The sequence below is a fragment of the Mobula hypostoma genome, chromosome 2 (genome assembly GCF_963921235.1).
Source record: "Mobula hypostoma chromosome 2, sMobHyp1.1, whole genome shotgun sequence".
Classification (NCBI taxonomy): Eukaryota; Metazoa; Chordata; class Chondrichthyes; order Myliobatiformes; family Myliobatidae; genus Mobula; species Mobula hypostoma.
The window spans coordinates 153,553,860-153,580,234 of record NC_086098.1 but is presented as its reverse complement, the minus strand read 5'-3'; the positions used below and the strand labels follow the sequence as shown (position 1 = coordinate 153,580,234).

The window sequence follows — 26,375 nt, the reverse complement described above, 5'->3', positions numbered from 1 at the left end:
CCTACGGATCCTTGGTGCTGCTGCAAGCCAAGTTTTTTCTCTGCATCTGTGCCTCACTGTACTTGTGGACATGAAAATAAACTTGACTTGGACTGGTACTGAGAGCTTCTCCTGTGGAATGTGATTGTATAGTTCTGTAGAACCTGTCAGCTTCAGAGCATTCGAACCGTCCAGTTTATACTCCACAAGGCTCTCAGTCCAGTCAGCTCGATGACAAAAATATAAATTAGTTTCTTTTCATAACAACAAGAGATTCTGCAGGTCCTGGAAATCCAGAGCAACACAAACAAAATGCTGGAGGTCAGTCAGTATCTAAGAAGAATAAACAGTCAACTTTTCGGGTTGAGATCCTTTATCTTCTTTGTTAAATAAAGATATTTTGAGCAAAAAAATGGACAATGCACCATTCAAAATATCAGTGAAATAAACGACAGTAATAAAAATGCAGACTGTACTGGTCAGGTCAGTAACTGAGTAACAATTGAGTAGCAGTTGAGACTCTTGAAAGATGCATCTTTCCATTTCAAATTTATTCAGCTCTATCAGCAGTTTGTGTTGGATTCCATTGTTTGAGGTCTTGCCTGTTCTTAGATAAATCATTAGGAAAATCTTGGCATGTGGTGCATTAATCTTCCAAGTGAAACTTGGCAAAGGAACATTCCATTTCATCTGTGAAATCCTGCAGAATCCCCTCCTCTGAGCAAGGCTTGGCACGGTGCGCTGAAGGTATAGTTAGAGGCAGGAATGTGAGAGTTTGGTGGGTTGTGTTCAGGCTCTGACCATTCCTGTCCGCGGCCGGCCACTGATTCCGCTGGCTGTATGTGTCAGACATGTTGCAGAGAGCAGATCCAGGCACAGGCGCTGAAAGCTTTGCATCTTCAGTTTGCCAGTGGGGAATAGACTGAAGCTTGTTAGTTTGTATAATTCATCAGGTCTGCGTCAAGGGGAGCAGATGTTTCCTTACCGTACTGGCACTTGACACGGAGAGTCTTTTTTTAAACAGCTGGATTTTTTTAAAAAAAGAATGTAAGGTAAGATCTAAATAAAACAAAAATATTGGGAAAGCCTTGGATGGGTCTGGAGTTGAGCGATTCCATGAGGAGTTGACAGCAGGGTTTTCCCCAGGTTGCAGTAGGTCTCTCCTCCCGTGAGCTGTTCATAAAACGAACAATCTGCAAGTTGGAAAGGTAGCTGTGAAGTGAGTTCCTTCACAGAGAAAATGCCTGTGGCTGGCAAATCCTTTCGCTGCTCTCCCAAATGTTCACTCGTATGTGTTGGAATTGGTTTATAGTTTTCACAGGTATCGAGGTACAGTGAAAAAGCTTGCCTTGAATACTGTTCATACAGATCAGATCATTACATAGTGCATTGAAATAAAACAAGATAAAGCAGTAGCAATGCAGAATTGAAGTGTAACAGCTACAGAGAAAATGTGGTGTAGATAAACAAAAGTGCAAAATCATAACAAAGTATATTGTGAGGTCAGGAATCTATCTTACCAACTTTAAAAAAAGTCCATCCAAACTGATCAGTCTGTTATAGATATCCCTGCAACACACACAAAGTCCTGCCAAAGTGTCTCAGCCCGAAACATTGACTGTACATTTTTCCATAGGTGTTGTCTGGCCTGCTGAGCTCCTCCAGCATTTTGTGTGCATTGCTTGGATTTCCAGCATCTGCAGATCCTCTCTTGTTCCAGATATCCCTGGGTCCCTTTGGATGGGAACATTGCAAATGTAGTCTCAGAATCGAAAAAAAAACAGAAAACAGGGAACTAAAATCCCATGCACATAGCAGTAATTTGTGCTGATGGCATGAACATTGACTTCTCAAATTTCCGCTAATGCCCCACCTCCTCCTCGTACTCCTTCCGTTATTTATTTATATACACACATTCTTTTTCTTTCTCTCTCCTTTTTCTCCCTCTGTCCCTCCCACTATACCCCTTGCCCATCCTTTGGGCTTCCCCCCCCCCTTTTCTTTCTCCCTAGGCCTCCCGTCCCATGATCCTCTCACATCCCTTTTGCCAACCAACTGTCCAGCTCTTGGCTCCATCCCCCCCACCTCCTGTCTTCTCCTATCATTCTGGATCTCCCCGTCCCCCTCCCACTTTCAAATCTCTGACTAGCTCTTCTTTCGGTTAGTCCTGACGAAGGGTCTCAGACCGAAACGTCGACTGTATCTCTTCCTAGAGATGCTGCCTGGGCTGCTGCGTTCACCAGCAACTTTGATGTGTGTTATTTGTGGTTAGGAACCTGGTAATGATTCGAAAATGGTCTGACTGCTGGAGGAACTCTGCAGGCCAAGCAGCATCTGGTGGGAACAAGGAACTGTCGACATTTCGGGTTGAAAACCTGTGTCGGGAGAGTGGAGGGGGGAAATAATTGCTTTAAATTGGATAAGGGGAGCACGACAGCGTAGGGGTTAGTGCAATGCTGTGTAGCACCAGCGATCGAGGTTCAACTCCTGCTGCTGTCTGTAAGGAGTTTGTACATTCTTCCCTTTGACCACGTGCTTTCCTCTTGGTGCTCTGGTTTCCTCCCACATTCCAAAGAGGAAAGGGTTATGGCTAGTAAGTTGTGTGCATGCTATGTTGGTGCAGAAGAATGGCAACACTTGCGGGCTGTGTCTAGTGGGTTATCATCTGCAAGGGCCATTGTGTTGGTCATTAATGGGAATGACGTATTTCAATGTTCAGTACAAAGCTAATCTTTGAGTGATGATGGGGGCAAGGAATGATTGGTGGACTGAGGCTGAGGCAGGAGGGGGTATTGAGTGATTAAACAGAGGTGAGGGATGATCAGTGGACTGAGGCAGGAGGGAAAGATGGAACAGGGGTGAGGGATGAGTGGTGGGCTGAGGCAGGAGTGGGTGTTGAGTATTGATAGTTATTCTCATTGTCTTTAATTTGAGACATTGCGTTTGTCCCTCCTCGCCTGGCCTGAGTTAACAATGATCAGAGCTACTTTACCCTCTCCCACCTGGTGTTTGTGTCAGCTCTTCTCATTGCCACCGTTAGTGAGGAGGTACAGGAGCCCGAAGACACACATGCAACATATCAGAATTACTGGTAGTTTCTTCCCCCCCATCATCACATTTCTGAATGGACAATGAAACCATGAAAACTACTTCACTTTGCAATACTTACTTAATTGATTAATATATATATTTCTTAACCTAATGTATAGCTTTATTATTATTTTGTATTGCATTGTACTGCTGCTGCAAAACAACAAATTTCACAACATATGCCAGATATTTAAACTGACTCTGATTCAGATCCTGTCTGATACAACCTTTAATGTTGTAATATTTCTGACATAATTTCTGAGATACTTTCCATTTGGTCAGTCTTAATAAACTTTTTGCTTCAATGAAGCTTCAAATGGAAAAATACTTTTGAGTCAATTACACGTTCACAATGCTGTGTATTCCAGATGGGAGATAAAAATTTCCAAAGCTTCCCACCACCTGTTCAGTTTTGATCACTGATGAGTAGCACAGACACAAGTTCACGACAGACTGCTCCTGAAGTACCAATGTCTGATGTCAAGACGGAAGAAAAAGAAGAAGAGGAAGCAACTGAGCCAGAAACTGTGGAATAAAACAACAAATTAAACAAGAGGTTCAAAAATGTTGTTTTGCTTGTTTGCTAGACTGGTGATCTTTCTGTGTGTATTTTTTTCAACAGTTTTTGACTCAATAGTTAATGATTTTTGGAGCCTTTATAACAATATTATCACTATGAATGGTGAAAATGACAGAATCAAAGGCACCTCTCCGTGTCTCTCAGTGTTTTCACATAGAACACTACAGCAGAGTACAGGCCCGTAGGCCCATGATGTTGTGCCAACATTATAACCTACTCTGAAATCAATCTAACACTTCCTTCTTGCAAATATCTTTAGATTTTAAGTCATTTGTGTGCCTATCTAAGAATTTCTGAAATATCCCTAATGTATCTGCCTCTACCTCTGCTCCTCACAGGACTTTCTACACACCCAGCAATCTCTGTATAAAGAACATACCTCTGACATACCCTCACCAATCTTTCCTCCAATCACTTTAAAATTACGCCCCCCTCGTATTAGCCATTTCCACTCTGGGGAAAAGTCTCTGGCTATCCATTTGATCCAAGTCTCTTATCCCCTTGTACACCTCTATCAAGTCACCACTCATCCTCCTTCACTCCAAAGAGAAAAGCCCAAATTTGCTCAACCTATCCCCATAAGACTTGCTCTCAAACTCAAACAGCGTCCTTGTGAATCTCTTCTGCACGCTTTCTAAGGTTATATAAAGCTCTCTATTTCTCTGAACCATGTTTCCCTGCTGGGATACCATGGTTAGTTTCTGGGATTGTGGTTACTTGTTTTCCTCTGTGCAGATAGCTGATCCCATTGATGTTGGTTCAGTCAGCCATTCCTTACAGTATCTATGTGGCTGGAAGGTCTTACTTTTATGGTAAAACCCTGTAAAGCAGGAAAGTAAAGCCAAGTCAAGATCACATTGATGACAGCAGAAGAATGATGCCCTCACCCTCATCTCCTCCATTTCCCGCACTTCGGCTCTCACCCCATCCTCCCGCCACCACAACAGGGACAGAGTTCCCCTTGTCTTCACCTGCCACCCCACCAGCCTCCGGATCCAGCACATTATCCTCCACAACTTCCGCCACCTTCAACAGGACACCACCACTAAGCACATCTTTCCCTCTCCACCCCTCTCCGCCTTTCGCAGGGATCGGTCCCTCTGTGACTCCCTGGTCCACACGTCCCTCCCCACAGACCTCCCACCTGGCACCTACACCTGTCCCTACACCTCCTCTCTTGCCACCATTCAGGGCCCCAAACAGTCCTTCCAAGTGAGGAAACACTTCACTTGTGAGTCTGTTGGGGTCATCTATTGCATCCGGTGCTCCCGGTGCGGCCTCCTCTACATTGGTGAAACCCGATGCAGATTGGGGGACCGCTTCATCGAGCACCTCCGCTCCGTCCGCCAAAACAGACAAGATCACCCAGCAGCCACCCACTTCAACTCTGCTTCCCATTCCCATTCAGATATGTCCATACATGGCCTCCTCTACTGCCATGATGAGGCTAAACTCAGGTTGGAGGAGCAACACCTCATATGCCGTCTAGGTAGTCTCCAGCCCCTTGGTATGAACATTGAGTTCTCCAACTTCCAGTAATTCCCTCCTCCTCCCTTCCCCTATCACTATGGCACTCTGCCCCCTCCCTCAGCTGCCTATCACCTCCCTCATGGTTCTGCCTCCTTCTACTACCCATTGTCTATTCTTTCCTCACCTTTCCTGCCTATCACCTCCCTGCTTCCCCTCCCCTACCCCTTTACATTTTCCCTTACTGGTGTTTCACCTGGAACCTACCAGCCTTCTCCTTCCCACCCTGCCCCCACCTTCTTTATAGGGCCTCTGCCCCTTCCCTCTACAGTCCTGATGAAGGGTTCCGTCCCAAAACGTTGACTGATCGTTTCCACGGATGCTGCCCGACCTGCGGAGTTCCTCCAGCTTGTTGTGAGTGTTGCTTTGACCCCAGCATCTGCAGGTTATTTTGTGGAGCAATCCCGTTCCCTGTTTCCTATTCTCCCCACATCCACATCATCTCCTTCCTGAATCTACACTCACCTACACACCAGTGACATTTGTAGTGGCCAATTAACCAATCAACCCACATGTCTTTGGGATGTGGGAGGAAGATGGAGCACTTGAAGGAAGCCCACACGGTCACAGGGAGGATGTACAAACTCTACATAGAGAGCTCCCGAGATCAGGATTGAACCAGCTTCCTCTACTGGCTGCCCTGGATAGCAGAACTCTCAGAAAGTTAATCAGATCAAATGTGACTACCAATGGCACTCTAGGGGTTGAACATCTTGTGGCAAGTGACTCCCCAAAGTGCTTCTACTGTGTACAAGACAGAATTCAGGAGTGTGATGGAATATCTCCACTTGCCGAAAGATGAGGCTCCAACAATACTCAAGAAGGTCAGTGACAACTAGAAAAACTAACATGATTGGCTGCCCACTGACCATCTTAAAATTTGTCTCTGAACAGAAATGGACTCTTTGACCCAGCACTTCCACAGCAAAATCTTGCCAAGGCTTCCTCAGCAGACCCGTGACTCCCGTAATTGTTGAGGGTGTCAGCCGCAGATGAACAGGAGCACTTCAATGTCATGCACCAAACTGACTTGAATGTATATCACTACAATTCCTCTTTCATATTGCTGGGTCAAACTTTTGGAACTTCCAGCCCAATAATTCCACAGAAGGATATTCACCACATGATGGCTACAATTCATGAACTGTCACTTTCTCAACAGCTGTTATGGACGGGCAATGAATTCAGACTTTGCCCACCTTCCTTGGAGAAATAATTTGTTTCCCAATGTGACCTTTTACTTTCAGCCTGCAATCTAATGAACAGTGACCGATTTCTGCTCTTCACAAAGGTGATGATTAAGGGTATTCCAACTTTCATGCCTTGATTGCTTCCCTGGATCTCTCGATCAGCTTTAACAACTCATACATCCCTGAAAAATAACATTTCTGATCATGCCGAAGGTACATAGGTTTATAGAGTGATGCAGCACAGAAACAGGCCCTTTGGCCCATCTAGTCTGTGCTGAACTATTGTTCTGCCTAGTCCCATCGACCCACAGCCAGACCATATCCCTTCACACCCCTCCCATCCATGTACAGATCCAGATTTCTCTTCAGTGTTGAAATCAAACCCACATCCAGCGCTTACACTGGCAGCTTGTCCCACACTGGCACCACCTTCTAAATTAATCATTTCTTCAGATAGATACAAAGAGTGCTTAGAATGTGATATTCACTACACATGAAATAGTTCAGCCAACAAGGTTAGGGACTTGCTGAAGGACACTAGATGAGTATTTGAGATAAAAGGGATGGAAAGAGATGCTGAGAGACAGAAGAGGATACAACTGACCAAGACTCATGCAGAGAATGAACTCCAGTAGAGACAAGCGAGACCAAATGGTTTAGTTCTGAGTTGCAATTTGTGTAATTACACACAATGTGAACCTTGCATCTGTAATTTTTCAGTCTGATCGGATTCTCAACATTTCCCAAATCAAATGACTAACAATTCAGCTGTCTAGTGAAATGTAGGTTTCCCAGGTAATGAATTATTAGATTCGTCAATCCATTGTTTTCTAGTGTAAACATTGTGCTAATTGTATCTGGTTGACACTTTCACTCGGTTTGCAGGGATAAAATTGTGCTTACAGTCAGGATTGAAGCAGAAGGTTTCTGCTTGCTGGGGACATTAGTCAACGAAACTCAAAGATAAAATCTTATTTGCTGATGTGAACAACTCCAGTGAAGACAAGCTGGGAAAACTGATGTCTCCATGGTAGAGAAAGCTTAAGGCTCTGGAAGGGATTGGATTGCAAACAGTAAATGATTTTAGAATAACACAGCATGAACACAGGCTGTTCTGCCCATCGAGCCCATTCTAACGAGCTGGCACTACTTACACTAATCCCATTGTATTCTGCCCACCTTTCCCTCAACTCCCCTTTAACACTACCTTGCATTTATTACTTTTCTGTCTTTCTCTCTGTTTGCATGAACATTATTATGTTAATTTTGTTGTGTGAGTTATAATTTATGTTATTTTATGTTAATTTATGTTTGTCTTATTTATAACGGACAGAGCTGCTTCCTCATGGCATCCACACCCTGGCTGTGACAACAAATTTGAACTTGAATTTGAAATTCCCTTCAGACCTTGCCACTCAGGGCCATACACAGGGGCAAATCAACCTACCAATTTTAAATTGCAAAGCCCTGAGAATTCCCCTTTTAATGGGAACACTGTCCAGCAAGGGATGAAAACTTTCACACAACTATGTTGTTGAATTTAGCTTCTGGTCCATTCTAAAGTATGGCAGACAGAGTCTTTAGCTCTGAAGTTCTAGCTGAAGCTGAGATTGGTCAGCTGATGTTCTCACTCCTGACTGCTGTCCAATCACATTTTGGATTTGTTGAGTCTCAGTGGGGAGTGAGAAATCTAGGCCAGAGGTCTTCTCATTACAACATACATTTCTTAAGCTGATGGCATGAACATTGATTTCTCTAACTTCCAGTAATCCCTCCCTCTGTCCTCTCCCCCCCCCCCACCTTTGTTTTCCCTCATCCTGGTGGCACTTTTACTCCTTGTGTTCCCCTCCCTCAACCTCATGACCTGCCTATCACTTCCCTCTGGTTTCCCACCTCCTTCCCATTATTCCATGTTCTACAGTCCTCCCCAATTAGATTCCTCCTTCTTCAGCTGTTCACCCTTTCCACCTATCATTTCTTAGCTTCTTACATCATTCTCTTTCATCCCCACTCCCCAACCCACCTATCTTCCCTCCTCACCTGAACTCATTTAATACCTGCCTGTTTGTCGTCCTCCCCCTCCCCTTACTTCTTATTCTGGCTTCTTCCCTCTTCCTTACCAGTCCGGACGAAGGGTCTCAGCCTAATACATCAACTGTTCATTTCCCTCCATAGATGCTGCCTGACATGCTGAGTTCCTCCAGCATTTTGTGAGTGTTGCTTATAGATTCCGTCATCTATAGAATCTCTTGTGCCAATATTTCTCAGAAGGCAGGATGAAGAGAAATTTATTTAGAAAGCTGTGTACATTTGATGTAAGGCTTGTCAATACTGAGACGGAAGTATATTTGGACACTAAGTGAATCCAGGAGTATGGAAATTGTTTGAGAAGGTGGAGTTGAGTGATACATTGGACCATGATCTTATTGAAGATAGAAAATCCTTCCCATCATCAAGGACATATATATAGAAAGATGCCAGAAAAAGGCCAGTAACATCATGAAGGATCCCACCCACCCAACTCATGGACCGTTTGTCCCACTCTCATCAGGGAGGAGGCTATGTAGCATCCACACCAGGACCACCAGACTCAAAAGCAGTTACTTTCCCCGAGCAGTAAGGCTGATCAACACCTCCACCCACTAACCAAGCCCTCCACATTCCAACCACTACTACCTTATCATTTCTTGTCAGTCACCATATATACAGACACGCCTGTGCCTAGCATCATTTTATGGGCATACAATCAATCTATGTATTTGAGCTATATTACGTATTTATATTTATTGCATTTATTTTTATTATTATGCTATTCCTTACCTTATAGTGTGTTTTTTTTTTGCTGCATCAGATCTGGAGTTACAATTATTTCTTTCTCCTTTACACCTGTGCAATGGAAATGACATTTTTTAGGCATCCGTTAGTCTTGCGAGACCATGGATCTGTGCCTGGAAAGTCTTCACTCTCCAGGGCGCAGGCCTGGGCAAGGTTGTATGGAAGACCGGCAGTTGCCCATGCTGCAAGTCCCCCCTCTCCACGACACTGATGTTGTCCAAGGGAAGGGCATTAGGACCCATACAGCTTGGCACCAGTGTCGTAGCAGAGCAATGTGTGGTGAAGTGCCTTGCTCAAGGACACAACACACTGTCTCGGCTGGGGCTTGATCTCACGAGCTTCAGATCGCTAGTCCAATGCCTTAACCACTTGGCCACGTGCCCACTTTACATTAAATAATCTTGAACTCTTCAAGTCTTTAACACCTGGGTCTAAGGTTGTTCATCTTTAGATGGTACTGGTGTCACCATGTTCAAATGATTAATGCCCTGGACACTGAAGCCAAAAACATAGAGGAAGGATTATTGGAGTGTTCACATCTTTCTTCCCATTCACTCTGAAGACGTTCCTCTCTCAGGTTGCTTGATCGACAGTGCAGAATAATTGTGTGTATTGGCTGTCCACTTGACTTGAGCAGGTTAAGTTGGGAACCAATACAGAGAATGATGAGAGCCTGGGAAGGTTATGTGAGGGACTGATGAAGTGTGAGACCCTGGAGGGTCTTGTGGTTCTGTCTCCATAAAGGAATATTGTCAAACTGCCCCCTCCCACCCCACCTGGGAACTAATGGGTAGTTAAGAAGCTCCAACATTTCCAGCATTTGAAGGGAGCTCAGAGTGAGCTCTCATGTTGACTGTAACCTTCCCCATTATGTGAGGAGCCCCCTGGTGTACCAGAGGGATCACTGAATTGACCTCAGCTGAGAAAAGTTGAACATTTGTACCATCAGAGCTCTTGGTTTGGAAGAAAGATCAAATTTGATATTGAATCAAGATTGAATTAACATAGACATTAGAGCAACAAACAATCTCTGGAGGAACGCAGTGGGTTGAGCAGCATTTATGGGGAGAGGTAGTGGCTTGTCGTAAAGAATTGTTGTGTTTTAGGTTGAATATTCCAACATCAGGCCTTTATACCATCTTTTTATTTCATAGCAGCCATTATATAATTATAGTTTTCATTATTTAGTGCGTAGCATCCAAAGGCTGGTGGATTTAATGCTCCTGAATAGACTGCATGGGTTATACTGTGTACAGTTCTGGTCACTATATAATGGAAAGACTACATCGTGGGTCCTGAGTTAAGGTTTAGACCAGAAATGGTGACATCATTCTACTCTCAGTCCGTATGAAAGGCCTCGACCTAAAACATCGATTGTCCATTTCCCTTCACCGATGCTGCTCGACCCACTGAATTCCTCCAGCAGATTGCTTGTTGCTCCCGATTCCAGCATCTGCCGACTCTAACATACAATGGACATTAGTTTCAGAGTAACCTCTGAAATGAAGGAATGACAGCCTCCTGGGCAGATTCACATCGCACGACCACCAACGTGTCATCTCTTCTGCAGAAGCTTCTGAGTTTTAGCAAAGAATCATGCTCAGAGTATTGCTATAGTTTTATTTACACAAATCTGTCGAAGTAAAAGCGAGATTAACTCAAGATTAACTGGATGTCTGCTGTTTACAAAAGTAAACTTCTGGGGATTATGTGAAGTGCAGCACTCTGAATTTTTATAAAGCTTGAAGCAGGACTAGGAGTCCCAGAAAGTTTACGTGGATTATGCTGCTGTAATTCCCAGGGAGATGTAGAAGTTGTCCTGGCAGATGACCTTTCATCTTCATTAACCATCTGTAGACAGCAACCTCACCAGTCTCTGCCAACTCTTGCTAATTGCGATTTAATAGATGGAACAATTTGTGAGCCCAGTATGCATGTGAGTTTGGTTTAAAATGTCAGTGCTTTTCTGCTGACCCCCAACAGTGCACTTTGACCCATTGCTGTGGAGCATGCTTACACATTTGCCCCATAACACCAAGGTCCTGTGTGTGTGTGTTTTCCAACAACTGGCAGATTTAAAGTCCCTGGTTAGATTGCTCTTGTAGTAATGTGTACAGTTCGGGCCACTATACAACTCCAGGACTACAGGAGCGTAATAGAAAACTCAGAAAGAATAAATAAATTTCCTCCTGGAACTCACTATCAGGCTTTAAAACAAAATAATTTTACACCATCTAGAGATTTCTTCCCCCAGGCAGTTAATGTGATCAACCATTCTGGTTAGCCTCGCCCCCCACCCCCGCCATCTATTACCCCAGTCACTACACTACACTTTAATTCATTTTTTATAATCCTTTGTGGATTTCAGCTTAAGCTTTTCTTCTGTACAAGTTATGACTCAGGGAGAATGTCTGTGGATCAAGTTGACACTGGGGTTTGCTAAGCTAATGTGGGTCAGCATTTACTCCAAGATAGAAAGGAGATCTATTATATAAAGGATCAAAATGAATATTCTGCTCATTTTGTCGGACATAAGGTGGAATGGGTAAAGGAAGAACGCACACAAAATGCTGGAGGAACTCTGCAAGTCAATCAGCATCTACGAAAAGGAATCAAGTGTTGAGGTTTTGTGCCAAGACCTTTCATCAGGAGTTCCTGCAGCATTTTGTGTGTGTTCCTCTGAATTTCTAGCATCTGCAGAGGCTCTCATGTTTAGGTAAAGGAGGGTTTTTATACAGTCTGTCCATAACATACAGTACATTGAAGCTCTAGGTTTAGAAATCAAGTAAACTGCAGATGTTGGAAGTCTGAAAGAAATACTAAAAATACCAGAAACTCTCAGCAGGTGAGACAGCATCTGAGTTACTGGTTCAGGGCAGTGAACCTTCCTCAAGGATAAAATGTTAAACTCTGTCTCCCTTTGCACTGATACACCCAAACCTGCTGCATGTTTCCTGCACGTTCTGTTGATTTGTTTGAGATTTAAGGTCTATTAGGTGTGTATCACGAACATTCAGGACTAAAAAATTAATCAGCTCTGGTAGTCTTCAGGAATAAGACAGTAAGACATAGGAGCAGAATTAGGCCATTCAGCCCATTGAATCTGCTCTGCAATTCAATCATGGCAGATTTATTTTCTCTCTCAATCCCATTGTCCTGGTTTCCCTCTGTAACCTCTGATGGCCTTACTAATTAAGAACCTACCAACTCTTATTTTAATGACCTGGCTTCCACACTGTCCATGGCAATGAATTCCACTGATTCACCACCCTCTGGCTAAAGAAATTCCTCCTCATCTCACAGAGTAACTTCCCTCCATTGTTTAACCCAGAAATAAGCCTTGCATTTTTATAGCACCTTTCATAGCCACTTCTGAATCCTTCAGAGCTCTTTGTAGCCCTTTATTTTTGGAAAGAACAGCTCAATTTACACACAGCAAACTCCTACAAACATCAATCTGACAATGACCAGGTTTCGGATTTGTAGAGATATTGATTAATACAGAACACCCAAGGACGACTTCTTTGAAAAAATGACAAGCAGAATAGATGAAGGAGAGTCAGTCAATGTTGTGAACTTGGATTCTGAGAAGGCTGCTTAACAAACTCTGAGCCCTAAGTATTACAGGAGGCAAGTCTAGCATGGATAAAGCAGTGGCTGATTGGCAGGAGGCAAAGAGTGGGAATAAAGGGAGCCTTTTCTGGCTGGCTGCAGGTGACTAGTGGTGTTCCACAGGGGTCTGTGTTGGGACTGATTCTTTTTACCTCATATGTCAATGATTTGGATGATGGAATTGATGGCTTTGTTGAAAAGTTTGTAGATGATACGAAGATAGGTGGTGGGGTAGGTTTTTTGAGGAAATAGGGAGGCTACGGAAGGATTTAGACAGATTAGGAGAATGGACAAAGAAGTGGCAGATGGTATACATTGTTGGGAAATGCATAGTCATGCATTTCAGTAGAAGAAATGAAAGGGTTGACTATTTTCTAAATGGACAGAAAATAAAACATTCTGAGGCGCAAAGGGACTTGGGAGTCCTTGTGCAGGATTCCCTAAAAGTTAATTTTGTAGGTTCAGTCTCTGGTGAGGAAGGCAAATGAGATGTTGGCATTCAATTCAAGAAGACTACAATATAAGAACAAGGATGTAATGTTGGAACTTTATAAAGCACTGGCGAGGCCTCGCTTGGAGTATTGTGAGCAGTTTTGGGCCTTTTATCTTAGAAAGGATGTGCTGAAACTGGAGAGGGTTCACAGAAGATTCATGAAAATGATTACAGGATTAAACGGCTTGTCATATGAAGATGGTTCTAGACCTGTATTCACTGTAATTTAGGAGAATGAGGGGTGACCTAATTGAAACTAATTGAATGGTGACAGGCCTTGATAGGAAAGGATGTTTCCTATGGTAGGATTGTCTAAGACCAGAGGACACAGCCTCAGAATAGAGGGGTGTCCTTTTAGAATGGAGATGAGGAGGAATTTCTTTAGCCAGAGAGTTTGTGGAGTTCATTGCCATGGGCAGCTATGGAGGTCAGGTGTTTATGTCTATTTAAGACAGGGGTTGATGGATTCTTGACTGGTCAGGGCATGATCGGATACAGAGGGAAGGCAGGACATCGAAGCTGAGGGAGAAATGGAACAGCCATGGTGAAATGGTGGAGCAGACTCGATGGGCCAAATGGCCTAATTCTGCTCCTATATCTTGTGGTCTTATGGTCCTATCATCCCTCAGGATAGCCCAAGGGATCCTTTATATCCACCTGACAGAATATGCGTGGCCTCAGTTTATGTTCATGTGTAATGTAAGATCTCCTATCAAGCAATTCTCCTGAAAACTCCAGAGCAGGTGTGAGCATTTAAACGTGGTGGAGTGGAATTTGAATCAAGAATCTCAGTTCAGAGTTCCAGCTCCTCAAGCAGAGACAGAAAGGAATTGTACAGCGGTGTAACTGAATCAGTAATGATTACCAGTCCAATTTACCCAATGGTACCCAGTCAGAACTGAACTCCTCCCATCTGTCCTCGTTCCAATCCCACTCCCTCATCTGAAGAGCGGTCTGAACCATGATCAAATCTCACAGCAGAGTACGGTGATGGGAAACTCGAGTGGTTAAGCCACTTAACTTGTCGATGCTAAGAACACCCTGTGGTAAGGAAATTGGATGGTTGCCTCCTTTGGCACTGCTGATGTGGACAAACTGCACAGAGAGAGAGTTTAGTTCATTTGTTCCAGGTATCACATGTCAGAGCAAGTTAACTACAACATGACCAGAAAGATCGTCAAGTTAAAAGATCTATTTTGCAATCTGTGAAATAAATGCCTTACCCTCTGAGGTAACCGTGTGGGGGGGAAAAAAAGCTACAAGTGATCCAACTGAGATTACAATCCACGACGTTCAGCTTCAGATGCATCTGTCTGACACATTACACTCCTCACGAAGAGTAAAATCCATGTGCTCAAAACACGTAGACTTTCCAACCTTGCCTGTTGTTTTAACCCAAAGGGAAGGCAGGAAGCTTCAGTTCTACAATGCTGGAAAGCACTCTCCCCTCATATAGAAGAGTAAAATACCTGATGTAGTTACAGATCCTAAGCTGATTTAAAGGGACAAATAACAGGAATTCTGCAGATGCTGGAAATTCAAGCAACACACATAAAAGTTGCTGGTGAACGCAGCAGGCCGGGCAGCATCTCTAGGAAGAGGTGCAGTCGACGTTTCAGGCCGAGACCCTTCGTCAGGACTAACTGAAGGAAGAGTGAGTAAGGGATTTGAAAGTTGGAGGGGGAGGGGGAGATCCAAAATGATAGGAGAAGACAGGAGGGGGAGGGATGAAGCCAAGAGCTGGACAGGTGATAGGCAAAAGGGATACGAGAGGATCATGGGACAGGAGGTCCTGGAAGAAAGACAAGGAGGGGAGAGGGGACCCAGAGGATGGGCAAGGGGTATATTCAGAGGGACAGAGGGAGGAAAAGGAGAGTGAGAGAAAGAATGTGTGTATAAAAATAAGTAACAGATGGGGTACGAGGGGGAGGTGGGGCATTAGCAGAAGTTAGAGAAGTCGATGTTCATGCCATCAGGATGAAGGCTACCCAGACGGAATATAAGGTGTTGTTCCTCCAACTTGAGTGTGGCTTCATCTTTACAGTAGAGGAGGCCGTGGATAGACATGTCAGAATGGGAATGGGATGTGGAATTAAAATGTAGGCCACTGGGAGATCCTGCCCCCTCCGGCGGACAGAGCGTAGGTGATTTAAAGGGGTGTGGTTTTGCTGGCCTGGACTTCGATTACACTTACAGCTGTAAATGTTAATGAAAAAATGCCGTTGCTAGGTTTGTGGAATAAGAGCAGAGACCACTGGATACACACTGCAGGTTAGAGAGTATCTGAACCAGGGGTGACACGGTGTTGTAGCAGTTAGCGTTACACTGTTTCAGCGCCAGTGACGCGGGTTCAGTTTCTGCCGCTGTCTGTCAGGAGTTAGTACGCTCTCCCCGTGACCGTCTGGGTTTCGTTTGGGTGCTCTGGTTTCCTCCCACATTCCAAAGGTGCACGGGTTTGTAGGTTAACGGGTCACATGGCGCAACTGGGCGCCGTGGGCTCATTATCACTAAATAACGGTAATTTACCGAGGCAGTGGGGAGTGTAGACAGAGTCCGTGGAGGGGAGGGGAGTTTACATAAAGTGACACTGGGCCCGATCATCCGATGTGTGCTGAGCTAAGTTTAGCCGAAAGGCGAGTGTGGAGGGACATCCCAGCAGGTAATTATCTTCCTGAGCTGGACAAAGGGGCAAAGGCCTAGCCACGAGTGCTGGCATCTGTCTGGAAAGTACAGTCAGTCAGATAGAGGGGGAGCTGGACATCCGCTTCTTGAGGAACGGAAGAGTTGAAAGGACGATACAGGAGAACGGGTGCATCTTTCCTGCCTAACGGGAGCACCAAGTTTCATCTTCCTCCAAGAGAACTTGGAGACAAATTTCAAACGTGTTCATCTCAGAACACAGAATATCACAGCAGTGGACCAGGCCCTGTCTGTGCTGAACTTATTAAGCTAATGGCACCTAATCCCTTCTGCCTGCATGTAGAATCATCGAGCACTATTGCACAGAAACAGGCCTTCGGCCCATCTAGTCTATGCCAGCCTGGTCTGCCTCATTCCATCTACCTGTAACCAGACCATATCCCTCCATACCTTTCTCATCCCTGTGTTTATCCAAACATTTCCTAAGTTTGACAATCGAGCCCCCACCTACCACTTCTGCTGGCAGCTCGTTGCACAGTCGAATCACCCTCTCCATTCACTGCACATTCACGTGCCTGTCTGATAAAAGCATTAAACGCCTCTGCCACTAACCCAGACAGCGCTTTCCAGCCAGCCATCCCTTTTTGAAAGAAACACTCAAGCTACCTTGTAAAAGGATGTAATCTGCTCCTCCATTAGGACTACATTATTCCATTTGTACATTTTATTTTTTTATAATGTAACAGAAAGACTCTATCAAAATGAAAAATGTATACAGCCTGCCATTTCCTCCTGACCTCTCCCAGCAGCAGGTACATCAATTTGAAGTCTGGAAGCTTTATTAAAGATATATTTCTCTCTGCTGCCCTGACCTGGGAGAGCAGATGATGTTTTCCATCACATTTCCTTCATGGTCCGTCTTTAAATCATTGCAATACATCGTGAAACGACGTGAAGTTACTTCCCCATTGGTCAAAGCATCTGCAGAATGTTCTTGATCACTTCCCCAAGGATACAGAACACTTACGCTGGAATCACCAAACAGGGGGAATTAAACTTGTGGCTCTTTGCTGTCCTTGCTTGGACGGTCATTCACTGGAATATGGTGGGGTGCTGTCCACCACACCCAAATGGATAATGTCACTCGGAAACCACCTGACTTCTCCCTCCTCCTTTCCGTGGCTTTTTTAAACTGCTGCTAACAGTCACAGAGTCAAACAGAATAGAACCAGGCCATTCAGCCCTTCAGTCCATGCCAGCCAGGACTCCCATACAAGTTTGTCCCATTTGCCGACATTCCAAACTTTTCCTACCCATGCACCTTTTAATTTTGTTATATTGTTCCTACTTCAACTACTTCCTTTGGCAGTTCATTCCATATACTCACCACCCTCTGTGGGAAACATAATTGCCACTCAATTCCCGGTAAAATATTCCCCTTTCACCTCAAACTTCTGCCCTCTAGTTTTTGATTCCTGACCCTGGGAAAAAGTACTGTGTGCATTCACTCTATCTATGCCCCTCGTGATCTTATACACCTCTATAAGATCACTCCTCTGTCTCCTACACTCCGAGGAGTGAACTGCAAACCTGCTCAAGCTCTCCCTGTAACTCAGTCCTGGTGATATCCTTGTCAACCTTCTGTGCTCCTTCCAGTTCAGTAACACTTTCCTTTCAAGGGGCGACCAAACCTCCAGATTCAGGATTGTTCATTGTCATTCATCAGTACACAAGTGTAAAGGAGAACAAAATGATTGTTACTCTGGTTCCGATGGAACACTAAAAAAAATAGCATAAGGAACACAATAAAACACAGTAAATATAAATACATCAGATTTAACTGATCCACATAGAATGATTGTATGTACACGAAGTGACAGTAGGTGCTGGAGTATCTACACATAAGGTAACTCTGAAAGGAAACAATAAAATAGAACCAGAGGTCATGGGTTAAGGGTGAAAGGTGAAACGTTTAAGGGGACTATGAGGAGGAGCGTCTTCACTCACGGTGGTGAGGGTGTGGAACAAGCCGCCAGTGGAAGTGGTGGATTCAGGATTGATTTCAACATTTAAGAGAAGTTTGGATAGGTACATGGATGGGAGGGTATGGAGTGGAGGGCCATGGTCTGGGTGCAGGTCGATGGGACTAGGCAGATTAATAGTTCAGCATAGACTAGATGGGAAGAAAGGCCTGTTTGCATTCAGTAATATTCTATGACTGTAGTGGTGGTGGGGGTGTGGGGTGGTGTGGTGTGATAATGGGTGGATTTAATTAGTGGAGGACTGAACCCAAGATTTAAATTTATTAAGATATTAAGGAGGTGTACAAACGAAATCTCATCTACTCACAACCATTATCAGCACAGAGAACCGTGCTTCAGCTAGCATTGTTTTACAACTTTGAAGCCCAATTTACTCACCATAATGTGTCCATCGTTTAATTCCCAGAACCTGAAGTGTTCTAACATTAAAATGCTTTGCACAAATTTAATGTGTCCTTGTTAACATTTAAAAGTAGATCTAGCAAAATTTAACAAAGATGTAAAAAAATCAAGTTATAAATCTGTTACAGTATTAATAGGGAATAACTTACAGCACAGTACAAGCTCTTCGACCCACAATGTTGTACCAAACCTTTAACCTACTCTAAGATCAATCTAACTCTTCCCTCCCACATCGAATAATCTGCAATCTCTGTTCATCTGACAGCAGTAGAGTCCCCAGCCCGCTGGAATAAGTGTATATAACTGTGGTGACATCACTGTACCAAGGAGCTGTGAAAGCGATTGGATAATTTCCCCATCAATTAAACTTGCTACCTGAATTACTATACCTGACTGAATGCATGCACTTTATTTCAGAATATCAGATCACAAGAAATAAGAGCAACAATTCCAAGGTGCTGAGCTCCGGGGATGGATATAGCTTTATACAGATGTAGATACATCACGTTATACACCCTTCATCCGGCCCATCAGTACCACAAAGATGTCCATCTACTTGAATCCACTCACCTGCAGTTGCTCATATCCCACTAAACCTTTACTAGCCATGGTCTGTTAAACATTGTAACTGTTCCCACCTCTACCACTTCCTCTGGTACCTTGGTCTATATCCCCCAGCCTCTGTGTGAAAAAGTTGTGCCCCAGGTCCCCTTTAAAACTTTTCCTTCTCTCCTAAACCCCATGGTCTTTAGTTTTAGTCTCCCTATTCTGTGAAAGACTTTGACGATCAACCCTGTCAATGCTCCATATAATTTTATAAATGTCTGCAAGGTTACATCTCGGCCTGCTTGTAAGTAGAACATAAGGGAGTTGATTTGAATAGGGTGACTAATGTTAATTAGAAAGGTAAATTTAGCAAAGGCTTTGCTATGTTTCTTACTAATCCCAGCAGATTTGTGTTCTGATTAGTAGTAATTTAAAATCAAATCAGCCTTGGTTTTTAGAGAATTTACATTTAAAAATTATTCCAATTTATTTGAAATTTGTAAATGCTGTCCTTGGCCTGACGCTTAGATCTTCAAAATCAGGTTTATTATCACTGACATATGTTGCGAAATTTGTTGTTTTGTGGCAGCAGTACAGTCAATAAAATATACAATAAATTATAATAAGAAATATATTAATGTTAATAAGTTCCAAAGAAAGCAAAAAGATAGTGAGGTGACGTTCATTGTCCATTCAGAAATCTGATGGTGGATGGGAAGAAGCGGTTACTAAAGTGCTGAGTGTGTCAGGAGTCTTCAGGCTCCCGTACCTCCTCTCTGGTGGTAGCAATCAGAATAGAGCCTGTCCGGGGTGGTGACTGAACCATTCAAAACAAAACATTTAAACATTTCCTTGAATCTTAATCTCAAGAGAGGGATACGAAGAATGGAAATGAAGTTACAGTTGTGTGAAGCTTTGGTTAGCTCTATTTTAGAATTTAGCGGTCAGTCCGCACACCACTTGTAAATCGAAAGTTGCTCTAAGAAAGTTGTCCAGTTGCTGAAAATGAAAGAAGGAAAAATCATTTCAGTTATGAAACGGTAGACAAAGGGGGTAAAAGAAAGACTCAAGAAATCAGTTAAACTGAGGAATGATCTCACAACCTACAGACTCACTTTCACAGACTCTACAGCCCATGGGCCTACAATCCGTGTTCTTAGAATTATTATTTTATTTGCATAATTTGTCTTCTTTTGCACATTGTTTGTTTGTCAGCCTTTGTTGATGTAAAGTTTTTCATAAATTCTATTGTATTTATTTTCCTGTAAATGTCCACAAGAAAATTAATTGTGATTGTCTATGGTAACATAAACACACTTTGATAGCAAATGGACTCTGACTGGAGTTTGATTTTGAACAGAAGAGAGAAGACAGAAATGATGGGGTGGGGCTTTACAAGTGAGTGTCCCGTTCTTGTCTTCTCTGTGTTCCTGTCAGGCTCCTCATTTAGCTCCCCCGTCCCCAGGTCAATCCATTCATTCGGGAGTGGCTTCTAATGTCTTGGCCACAACTTATAGAAGGCAAATTCACATGAGACTTTCAAGGACGTCAGAGCTCAGATCTGGGGATGGAAAGTAGCAATTTCTTACCATTAGCCTCATAGTGGAGAGCCCTGGGGTTATAATTTACTCATCAGAAATGGTGGGGAAGAATGTTTTGTTTATCATTCAGGAATGGTATTGAGGATCTGGGGCCTAAAGCACAGAGAACATTGTTCATGGACAAGGCTTCTTGCTACCTCGGTAAAGCTCTTTGGCAGGACCCACCAGGGTAGGTCTTACACAGTGAATGGCCAGGTACTGAGGAGTGTGGAAGAACAAAGGGATCTGTGAATACTCGTCTATGGTTCATTGAAAGTGGAGGCACAGGCAAAAAAGATCATCAAAAAGCTCCTGATACATTGGCCTTCATACATCAAAGTACTGAGTACAGGAGATGCCATGTTATGTTGAAGTTGTATAAGACGTTGGTAGGGCCTAATTTGGAGTATTTTGGCAACACACATCAAAGTTGCTGGTGAACGCAGCAGCAGGCCAGGCAGCATCTCTAGGTCTCGGCCTGAAACATCGACTGTACCTCTTCCTAGAGATGCTGCCTGGCCTGCTGTGTTCACCAGCAACTTTGATGTGTGTTGCTTGAATTTCCAGCATCTGCAGAATTCCTGGTATTTTGGGCGGCTTTGGTCACCTACCTACAAGAAAGATTTGGATAAGGTCGAAAGAGGACAGAGAAAGCTTACAGGGATGTTGTCGGGACTGGAGGACTTGAGCTATAAGGAAAGATTGAATAGGTCAGGATTTTATTCCTTGAAATGGAGAAATTGAGGGGACGTATGATAGAGTACAGATATGGTAAATGCAAGCACACTTTTTCCACTGAAGTTGTGTGGGACAACAACTGGAAGTCATGGGTTAAGAGTGACAAGTGAAAAGTTTAAGGGAAACATGAGGGGAAACTTCTTCACTCAGAGGGTTGTGAGAGTGTGGAACCAGCTGCCAGCACAAATACTCCATGTGAGCTTGATTTCAACATTTACGAGGAGTTTGGATAGGTAAATGGATGGTAAGGTTATGGAGGACAATGGTCTGGGTGCAGGTCGATGGAACTAGCAGTTTAAGTGCTTGGCATGCACTAGATGGGCTGTAGGGCCTGTTCATGTATTGTATTTTTCTACAACTCTATGACTAACAGTGTGGGCATGTGGCCAAGTGTTTAAGACATTGGACTAGCGACCTGAAGGTCGTGAGTTCGAGCCCCAGTCAAGGCAACGTGTTGTGACCTTGAGCAAGGCATTTAATCAGACATTACTCTGCGACAGCATTGGTGCCAAGCTGTATGGGTCCTAATGCCCTTCCCTTGGACAACGTTGGTGTCATGGAGAGGGGAGACTTGCAGCATGGGCAACTGCTGGTCTTCCATACAACCTTGCCCAGGCCTGCGCCCTGGAGAGTGAAGACTTTCCAGGCGCAGATCCTTGGTCTCGCAAGACTAACGGATTCCTCTACTTTACTTTATGACTAACAGTATTCTTGAGTACAGGGTGGAATAGCAATATAGAGATGATTATGTTATCTTTCCTTACAAACCAGAAGACCATTTGGCCATCCTCTCCATGGACTCTGTCTGTGCTCCTTGCAGCCTCAGTAAAGCAGCCAGCATAATCGAAGCCCCCACTCGCCCCGGACATTCTCTCTTCTCTCCTCTTCCCCTGGGCTGAAGATACAACAGCTTGAAAGCTGGTACCACCGAGCTCAAGTCAGAGTCTAACCCGCTGGGGTCAGACTATTAACAGTTTCCTTGTACAATAAACTGGGCTCTCGACCTCACAGTCTATCTCGTTATGAGTTTGCACCTTGCTGTTCCTGCACTGCACTTTCACTGCAGCTGCTACACTTTATTGTTATTCTTTTACCTTCTGCTTCAGTGTAAGGATCTGATGTGTATGGACAGTATGCAAGACAAGCTTTTCATTCTATCTCAGTATGTGACAATAATAATCCATTCTAATCCAATTCCAATTCCGATCCATTGAGATTATGCCAATAAATCACATCACCTGCTTATTTCCCTCTAACCTTCTCTGCACACTGAATAAATATTGCGTTCAGTTTTGGTCATCTTGCTATAGGAGACATGGTTAAACTGGAAAGAGTACAGAAAAGATTTACTTTTTGGGGTTTTTTCCCTTTTCTCTATTGATATATATATATAAAAATGAGTATACTATTATTTTACCATATTTTTTTATGTTTAAATTGCACTGTTTGTATCAATTTTTTCTTCTATATTAATATCTCCTGTAATTTCTAACAGTGTATTAGTGCCTTTATGGTTTACCCTTTGTATACTTATTCAATAAAAAGATTTAAAAAGAAAGAAAGAAAAGATTTACAAGGATGCTGCCAGGACTCGAGGAACTGAGCTATAGGGAGAGGTTGGTCAGGCAAAATAACTGTTTGGCATGAAGTAGAGGGGCCGAAGGACCTATTTCTGTGCTGTACTTTTCTCTGACTCTGTGTCCCACGACATCTACTTCCACTCCCAGCAAACCTCAGAGAAAAAAGCCTGTTTGCATTTACCCTGTCTATACCCCTCATAATTTCGTATACCTCGATCAAGTCTCCCCTTATTCTCGTACACTGCAGGGAACAGTGTGGCATATAATTAGAAATAAGACAGATAAATATGAAGAAAAGCTTTAACAAAGAGCGGGGCTCTGGAGTAATAAATCACTTGCTGCCATAACCAGTGCCAGAGAAAGTTAGCTCAGGAAATCCACTGACAGTTTCTCAATACAAGTACTGTAGCAGAGTGTTCCTTGTTGTTGGGGAAAATGAGCACATGAGAAGTCCATTGTGATAGACTATTATTCTCATGCAAATCCACACTTTGTTTATTGAGGTGTTAATCATAATGCATTTTCGTGGGGAAAAATAATAATCATAATCATGCAAAATACGTATTACAGTGAGAGAAGGATATTCTATATACTGCTGGTATGATTAAACATACCAAAGGGTCAAAGTCATTGACTGCTGTTGTCGGAGTACATAAGAATGTTATGCATAAAATGCTAATTTGTTGTGATGAGAGTCTCTCTCACTGGTTAAACCTGGTTATTAGCATAGAGATGCAAATAAGCAGCAATTTGAACACCTATGCATCATAGTAATTATCCAGAGTTCTTTATGAGCTCCCGGTACTTCAATTGAGATTATATCCCAATAAAGAGTGTAAAGAAACCATTATCCATTCTGCCCACAAAAGAGCTGGTGATATAAACAGGAGTCACAGGCCATTCAGCCCAACTGCTTTCTGCTGGTACAGTGACCGACGGGACATAACGTGCTCACAGTGACCGATGGGACGTATCGTGTCCACACTGACTGATGAACGTAGTGTGTCCACACTGACCAACAGAACATAACGTGCCCACAATGCTCAGCAGAAAAATAAGCAAAAAAAAAGGTCACTAATCTTAATGGAACAAATACATGTGAAACACTAAGGTCTTGCTCAAATGTCATCGAATCATAGAGCACTACAGCACAGAAAAAGGCCCTTCAGCTCATCTAGTCCATGCCTAACTGTTATTCTGCCTAGTTCCTTCGATCTGCACCTGGACCACTGCCCTCCAAAACTCTCCCATCCATGTACTTATGCAAATCTTCTCTTCAAGTGTTGCAATGAAACCTGTATCCAGCACTTCTGCTCTCAGCTCATTCCACACTTGCACCACCCTCTCTGAGTGGAGTAATTGCCTCTCAGGTTTCCCTTGAATATGTCACCTTTCACTCTTAGATCTAGTTCTTGTCTCAGTGGAAATAGCCTTGTATTTACCCTATCTACATATACCCTTTCATAATTTTGTGTACTTGTGTCAAGTGTCCCCTGATTCTCCCACACTCCAGGGAACAAAGTCCTAAGCTATTCAACCTTTCCCTGTAAATCAGTACCTCAGGTCCCAGCAACACCCGTGTAGACTTTCTCCATACTCTTTCAATCAAATTGATACCTTTCCTCTGGGTAGATGACCGTGTCACCAGGAGATAAATCCAGGTGACATTTATAGATGCTCATTGAGAAGTTGCCGTATGGGATGCTGAAATCTTTTTTTAACATCATCTTTGCAAAGCATTCACAGTTCACATACGGTGTAGTGTCTCCCTAATGTACAAGGGACAGCCCAGTGTTTATCCACAGCAGAGAGACATGACTAGTAGTGCTGATGCCTCACAGCACCTGAGACCCAGTTCAATCCTCACCTGGGGTGCTGTCTGTGTGGAGTTTGCAAGTTCTCTCAGTGACCAGAGATTCATTGAGATTCATTTTCTTTCAGGTATCTATAGAAAAGTAAAGAAATGCAATAGAAGTTACAAAAAAAACTGTTAAATACTGACAAACAACCAATGTACAAAGAAAACAAATTGTGGGGGGAAAACTATTGATAACAGGAGATGTAAAGAGTTTTTGAAAGTGAGTGTGTAGTTCTTAGAATCAGAGTTGAGGTGAGTGAAATTGCCCACGCCGGTTTGGGAGCCTGGTAGTTGCAGGGGTAATAACTGTTCCTGAACCTGGTGCCGTGGGACCTAAGGCTTCTGTACCTCCTTCTCTAGCGAGAAGAGAGCATGACCTGGATGGTGGGGGTGGGTCTTTGATGATTCATGTTGCTTTCATCTGGCAGTGCTCAGTGTGAATGTGGTCACTGGTGGAGAGGACTTTGCCTGTGATTGGACTGGGCTGTATCTGCCACGATCTGTAGTAAAATGTGAATGAGTGGTTAATGGTCAGTACTCACTCAATGGGCCAAATGGCTTGATTCCAAGCTGATTTTTTCTATTACTTCTAGATAGATAGATAGATATACTTTATTAATCCCGAGGGAAATTTGGTTTCGTTACAGCCGCACCAACCAAGAATAGAGAGTAAATATAGCAATACAAAAACCCCAACAATCAAACAACAAAATGCAAACTATGCCAGATGGAAAATAAATCCAGGACCAGTCTGTTGGCCCAGGGTGTCTGACCCTCCACAGGAGGGGCTGCACGTTCGATGGCCACAGGCAGGAACGACCTCCCGTGCTGCCAAGTGTTGTATCACGGTGGAATGTGGCCGAAGTCCAACAGTAAAAAGTTCAATGTCCAGTCTGCAAACACGTTCCTTGATCGTAATATACCCCAGACTGCACCATCCGTTGTTAACCAGATCAGTAAGCACCCCACTCCTTCACGCCGCTTACCACTCTCGGTGCACTTCCGGTCAGGCGGAACGGTATTAACAATCGAACTCCTCTTCTCCAAAAGTCTCTGTTGTCTCGACCCGGTCCTCTTTCCTCGGCTTTGTGATCCCCGTCTGTGTGTTTTCCTCCGGATTTCAGCAGGGGTGTCTGCCGCTCTGTTCACTAAGCCGGCCGGAATTTGCTGGTCCGTGGGATACACAATGCGACCTTGTTTCTGTCCCACGTATCGGGATGTAACCATTTCCAGCGCTAAAGAAAACCCAAATAAAACTCTCTTTACCAGCATATTAGAGAGGGTGCAGCTTTGTCGTGTTACTGTGAGAAAAAAAATACAAAAAATAACGTAAATTAAAAGTAAGAAGAAGAAAGTAAAAGAATAGATCAGAACGGCTGTACCAGGCTGCATGCATGACCGGCACATGCGCACAAAGTAGATGGAATGTATATCTATGACTTCTATAACCATTGCTTCAACATTAAGCAAAGTTAAATTCAAACCCTCACGATAAAAGCCTGTTCTGTATCAGAGAGACAACACTCACTCACTCACTCATAATGCATCCATCTGTGCCATTCTGTCAGTTATTACCTTTTGTCCTGTAAGTTATATCTGTGTCAAATCCGGTGTAACACACAGTGTCTACTGGCTCGGCCAGAGTATATTGTAGGGAGTAGTGTTGTCAATTACATAAAGTTC

The 26,375-nt window shown here is 43.5% G+C and overlaps 1 protein-coding gene and 1 long non-coding RNA gene across 5 annotated transcripts in view; one reads left to right on the top strand and one right to left on the bottom strand.

Annotated features, from left to right (window-relative positions):
- The window catches only part of LOC134342577 (sialate:O-sulfotransferase 2-like), a 294,342-nt gene that overhangs the window by 112,770 nt on the left and 155,197 nt on the right, over positions 1-26,375 (top strand). The gene's annotated exons all lie outside the window — the stretch shown is intronic.
- LOC134342578 (uncharacterized) lies at positions 976-26,076 on the bottom strand. 2 transcript variants are annotated; one of them, XR_010017043.1, is made up of 3 exons: positions 25,679-26,076; positions 24,702-24,779; positions 976-1,172 (listed from the first exon to the last, which is right to left on the bottom strand). It is a non-coding gene; the product is annotated as an uncharacterized LOC134342578 (long non-coding RNA). The 2 variants fall into 2 exon arrangements; XR_010017042.1 differs by lacking the exon at positions 976-1,172 and adding an exon at positions 19,677-19,935.